The following is a 5,651-nucleotide window of genomic DNA, read 5'->3' as shown; positions in this document are numbered from 1 at the left end:
CTCCCCGCTTGTCTGTGAACCGATGTCTCGTGTCAGCTTGCAGGATTCCATCAACCCTAAGCCCCTATCGGAGGGCATTGCCGAGGAGCACCCTCGACACATTCTAAAAGTGCAACACATCCTAAGGAAATCTTTACAACTCACCAATCCTAAATCATCGGGGTTAGGTTACGCTTAGGGCGATTGCATCTCGTACTATGCATTACAATTATGAATATGACTATGTAGTGGGCAATGGAAGCATGGTATGTGTTATTGGTGGAGGTTCCATTGCAAGGGTTCTAATCATCTAGGACTAATTACCAATGTCGTCTAGTGATTCTAGCGACATACATATCGCGTTAACCATGAGATCTATAATGGCTCTAGGGAAGTCAGTTTTATCTTTTTTCCTTCTGCATATCAACGGACTTGATAGAGCCTGGCTGGGTTTTGTGATAACACCGTAGTAGGTTGGGAAATCCTTTTAAATCCCCATCCATGTGGATGAGAGCGCTCTACCGTCTATGATGGATTGTCCGTAGCACATCGAGTGTAAAGCCATATGATCAGGAGATGTCTACCAGGGATGTGCGGATTGACAAAAGGGTGGGTATGCAGGGTCGCGGAGAAGGCAGTGATTGGCTTGGTTCTTATACTAGGCCTCACACCAAGGAAGTGTTGACGAGGCTCATGACTCGGTTGGCAACAAGGATAAGTTCTCTTCTGGGAAAAGTAACGCACATCTGCAGAGTGTATTGAATTGTGGCTTGTCACTCCCTGTTCCGGGAAGGGAACTACGGACGCGGCAAGAAAGGAACTCCATGAAGTTTTGGTCAACCTGTGAAGACTGACGGGCATAGTTTTCAGAATAAAATAAATATTTTGAAGAAATGTTTATGAAAATTTGCATTCGCCTATGACTTTCTGGTCTGTGGCTGTAGATAGTGCATGATACACCTATTTCCTATAATGAACTTGCTGAGTACGCTCGTACTCATTCCCTCCCTTTTGAACCCCCTTCTTACATCAAAATCACCGAAGGAGAAACTACCGTGGAACCCGAAGACGAAGGAGTCAACTACAACAATATGGAGAACCCAATCAAAGAAGTCAATGGAGACAACTTCTGCATCAGCTAGAGTGAAAACCTAGACTAGTAATAGAAGGGAACTATTTCCCTAATCCTAGCACCAAAGTAGGTAGAATTCTATAACAAGCCAAGTAGCTCTAGAGCTAGTACTAGCAATAAGATAGACTTCGAGTTGTTCTTTTGGAGCTTTATTTGAAGTTTTGCCTCACTGTAAAGTAGGAGGCTATGTTGATCTTCTGTAAACAGTTCGTGTATCCTTCTATAGACATGCATTGGACTCGCATATCTTTCTGTTGTACCACTCTGAGGGATGTAATATGAGTGGAATGGTGTTTCACTTGTGTAATGTCAACGACATGCGTACTACACCATGCAGTGCTATGCTGGGTCATCGCAAAAAGTTGGTCAATCATAATTTGGGCCGTTTGTACTGCTTTTGTTTGACCCATTATGAAGAAACTATAGCCTATATTGTACTAACCCATGATTTGGGCCTTTGCTCAGTGATCAATGTATGGCCCGTTATGCCCTATGACAGCCCATGTATTCTAGCACAGTCGTAAAGAAAATAAGGCACATATAGTAGGCCCAGTTCTACGGCGCCAATAAAATCGATTATGGCCCAAATGAGGATGAAATGCAGCCCTTTCTTTTGTACTGTTATGGGTTAATGCAGCCCATTTAGGATGTATAGAATATTCTGCAAAAGAGGGCCACTTACAACATTCGGGCCAATTAATTATTACAGCATGTTTACAGTGTCTCTCGCAGTCCACCTGCGCAGAACAGAAGGCTCATAAACATTTGTGCCCAATACTGGCTTGCACCAACTAGCAGAGCCCTACAGTATTAAAATACATGCGCCTACATATTGCAGGCAACATTCACACCGTATCAAAAATAACATACAATCTTTGGCCAACGAGCAGCGTCGGAACGACAGTTCAGTTAGCACCACCGCATCACCAGGAGAGAAAAAATGACACTTCAACCATCGAACACTGCACCACCAGGTCACCACGTTACCTGGGTTAGAATTTCTAACTTTTCGTGAGCATTATCTTGCGTAACTCCTCAATCCTTGCCTCCATGATGACATGATTTTTTATCCTTCTTCTACCTTGCTACTGAGTTTATCCATTTGATCACGTTGACTGCTCACAACATCCAGCAGCTATGCGCTTCCTCTCTTCTCTATCTCCAAATCTACAACAAGGTTGCTAATCTTTGATCCAAAAGAACGCACGAGCCCACATTCCAAAGAAAAATTAGGTTTGGTTGTATTTTTCTAGAGGACCTCGGATAGAACCTAGGCCTCATTGTTTTGTCCTCCATCTGACGTAGGTTCAAGAGCTGCTTTTTCATCTCAGTTTTGATTTGCAAATAAGAAAATGAAGGTTATGAGAAGCAGCATGATATCATTCAACTTACTGCAAATTCTTTGAAAGCTTATTACTTAGAATTACATCTTGTACTACGGTGGAGAAGAGGGCGCGGTCTCAGCGGCGGCGGGGCATGGCAATAGCGCGGTCTCAGCGGCGCGTGCTAGAGGAGAGGGCACGTTGGCGGCGGGGGGGGGGGGGTGTTCAGCGGTTGGGAATGCGTCGCGGCTCATTTTATAGCGCGTGCCTCATTTTGTAGCGCGCGCCAAATATTCCGCGTGCTGCAAAGTTTTTAGCGTGCGCGTTTTTTACCCGCATCTGCTGAACCGTCCGTCTTCGTTGCGTGCGCTAAACTGAACCGCACAGGCAATATACGACGCCGGTTGGAGATGCTCTAACGTGTCCGATTCAACTAGGAATACGTACGTACACGTGCATATATGTCGATCCGAACCGGCTCCTACAACTACAAGTCAACCTGGAATAGATCCACACGTATTTTGTTTCGGAATTAAAGATCCACTACACGTAGTTGGAGTCGATCACGGACTGGATTGACTACATATATAAAATAGGCATCGATCGTTGCCTCCGTTTGTCCAGCGCAGCGCATCGCCTCCCACCTGATCCAGGCAGCACGAAAACCAAATCGACACCAAAATTCCAGCCGCCACCACGTACGCCCTGAATCTGATCGCCGATGGACGCGATCTACAACGCCCACTGGGTTGGCAGCTGCGCGTCCCACGAACAACTCTTCGTCAACATCCTCTGCCGCCTCCCGCCCTCCACGCTCGCCGTCGCCCGGCTCGTCTGCCGCAGGTGGCACGCCGCCGTCGACGACAACAACCTCCTCCCGGCCGAGTACAACCATGTGACGTGCGGCATTCGCGCCAGCCACCACGGGGGCCACTGGGGGTATTGCTCCATCGCACCGATGGCAAGGCCTTGGCGCCTTAAACCAGGTGACAAGGAAAGGCGCCATCATGGCGCCCCTCCTGATGACGACAACAACTACCTCCTCCCCAGCGGCTTCAACAACGTCGATGGCCACTGGGTGTATCGCTCCATTGCTCGCGCGCGTGACAACTTTGTGCTGAGCAACTACGGAGGGCGCTAGACCTGGGAGTGATCGATCCTTCATCGCCCCGACCACATCGTCTCGCAGAGCGAGCGGCCAAACGCGGAGTAGGTTCGGACATTGTAGCGGTAGCAAAAGCACCCAAGTGTTGCCTCATTATTCTACTCCTATATTTTATTTTATTTTAGATGATGTAATCCTTTTGCTCATAACCTATTGAACGACGTTGCACTTATTTAATTTCAGTATGGACTTCGTAAAAAAGGTGAATATTTACTCTTCCCCTTATTATTTGTTCGGTAGCTCATAACTTTGCTAAATATGACAACATATATAATGTGACCCGCCAAAACTGGTACAATGAGGATTCTACCGTTTTTGCCAAAAAAAAAAACAGCGCAATATCAATTCAGAGCCGCCCACCAGCACAAAGCGCATGTCGAAACAATATCAATATCTGTTAAGCGGTCATGTGCGCTTAACGGACCGGCGCAGGCCCTGGTCTGATTTAATACACCTTTGAGGGAGTATTCTCGAAAAACTAAGTATTGGGTCAGACTCGATCGGGTGCTGATTTGTTAACATATTTTTGTCATGAATTTCATATACTGTGTTTATTGGTAAAAGTTGTTAGTTGGTTTCACAGTTTCAGCATGTATCTCACTAATAGTTATTGAAAATCTCACTAATAGTTATTGAGAGCACCCCGAATTTTTTTGTATTCAGATCCCGGCTTAGATCATGCGATTCTCCATGTATCTCTTTCAGAGTTTCAGCATTCCACAAATAGCATTGGTTTGAGTATGATTAGTAGGTGAGGCTGTTGAAGTAACCGCACTGCAGATTATCCATGTCAAAGTAGTGTTCATTGCGTAGATACAATTGACTGAACTAGAGATTAGTTCGGGGCTGAGACATATTGATGCAAGTAAGCTGAAAGCGCATACAGAATCCAACAAGATGATTAGCTAATTAACTGACAACATGAAGGAAAAGACACATGGACTCGAGATCAATATGGCAGGAGCAGAATCTATCTGAAATCTAAAGCAGATTGCATGCGTGCATGTTCACTCCAAGGTCCAAGCTAGTTGATCCTGGTGGCGTGAGCCATGAGCACTCGCTCGAAGCTGGGATTCAGCAGCACCTTGACAACGGCGAGGGCCTCCTCCTCGCTGCGGATGTTGGCGCGAGTCTCCAGCATCTTGGTGAAGGGCCCGTCCCACTTGCCGGTTGTTGGCGCGGAGGATCTCGTAGGACATGGTGTCCCAGTGCTCGATGTAGGGCAGGTGCTCGGGCTTCACGCGGGCTCCGCTCTCCCATCCGCTGCTGACGGTCTCGTGGATGGGCTGCAGCCGCTGGGCCTCGGATAGCATCACCTTGAGCGACGCCAGCGCCCGCTTGAGCGGCTGGTGGTCGGCGGTGGTGGCCGGGTCGTAGGCGAACATCACCCGGGCCGCGTGCTGCATGGCATCCCGCCCCAGCGGCACGTCCGGCAGGTTCGCGAGGCCGCCGATGAGCTCCTCATAGCTGTCGCCGAACGGGAGGGGCGTGGACGTGGCGAACAGGTGCTCGTGGCCAGGGAAGGCTTGCCAGTCGCCCCTGCCGTTGGTGAAGCCGGGCAGCGAGAGGTCGTGGGTCTGCATGCCCACGGAGGTCTTGCCGTCAACAGGGGCGTGGCCATGAAGATTGACGATGATGAGTGCAGGTCCGTCGTCTTTGGCATCAGCAACTGCTCCGGCGAGAGCGAGCATGAGGAACAGGAGGAATGCTGGTGCAGCCATGGCGATCGATCGAGATGTGTATCTGTGTGTCTATCTCTATCTCTTGGAGGTATATATGGTGTGGCAGGCAAAGAAGAAGCACGCAGTTCGCATAGCACAGCGGCGGTTAATAGCTCAGTACTGCAATGAAATCAGCAAAAAAAGGCGTGACTAATCTGTTGGGGCAACTTTTTGACCGGCATCAGGCGCGTGGGGAGAGAAAGGATGGTTTCGGTCCCAAGCACGTGATACAAGTGATCATGTAGTACTCGTGCTACCGCACGTGATACAAGTGATCATGTAGACTGGTTTCCCTCTCTTTATTTCAAAAATTCCACCTTGCGAGTATAGAG

At 48.3% G+C, this 5,651-nt stretch overlaps 1 pseudogene; it reads right to left on the bottom strand.

Annotated features, from left to right (window-relative positions):
* Positions 1–4,622: 4,622 nt before the first annotated feature.
* LOC124657138 lies at positions 4,623–5,319 on the bottom strand (annotated as a pseudogene).
* Positions 5,320–5,651: the final 332 nt, after the last annotated feature.

The sequence above is a fragment of the Lolium rigidum genome, chromosome 5 (assembly GCF_022539505.1).
Source record: "Lolium rigidum isolate FL_2022 chromosome 5, APGP_CSIRO_Lrig_0.1, whole genome shotgun sequence".
NCBI lineage: Eukaryota > Viridiplantae > Streptophyta > Magnoliopsida > Poales > Poaceae > Lolium > Lolium rigidum.
Note: the sequence above shows the minus strand (reverse complement) of the source record. Positions and strands in the feature narration are given on the sequence as shown.